Below are 547 nucleotides of genomic sequence, written 5' to 3'. Positions count from 1 at the left end.
CCCGGATTATTTCTATTTAGTGGGAACTAATTCCAGATTGATCAGATTTGGAAAGCATGAGAGCAAACAGGTTGTTCTAGTATTAGAGCATAACTAACTAAATAGGTTGGGGAGCTGCTTCTTTACATTTTGCATATGCACAGCACCCTATGCACAGGACCCCGAAAGACATAACTGCATCTTGGGTCCTCAGTGAGTTAATGGTTTGTGAACTTTGGTTTTAAGTAAGTTTCTATAAGAGTTGCTGTGTGCTGTTATTAATAGTATGTCAACATGACTATCGAGAAAGGTTCGTTTTTACATTCATCTTGAGTAGGTAGATTAGATTTGGTTAAACTAAATGAATATAAACCACGCGGGAGCACATTGATCTCTAGCAATATTAGCTATATATTAATCTCTATGTAGGATTGGTTGACCCAATTTTTTTAAAGTTAAGAAACATAATATCGAAGCAGCATTATTGCCATGAATCGTCTACGAATTTTTTTCTAAATTTCATCAATACTGGTTATTAGCAGATAAAATGCTACATTGCAATTTTGTG

Source organism: Teleopsis dalmanni, chromosome 1 (genome assembly GCF_002237135.1).
Source record: "Teleopsis dalmanni isolate 2A chromosome 1, ASM223713v2, whole genome shotgun sequence".
Taxonomy (NCBI): Eukaryota; Metazoa; Arthropoda; class Insecta; order Diptera; family Diopsidae; genus Teleopsis; species Teleopsis dalmanni.
The sequence above is the reverse complement of the archived record's forward strand: the minus strand, read 5'-3'. Positions refer to the sequence as shown.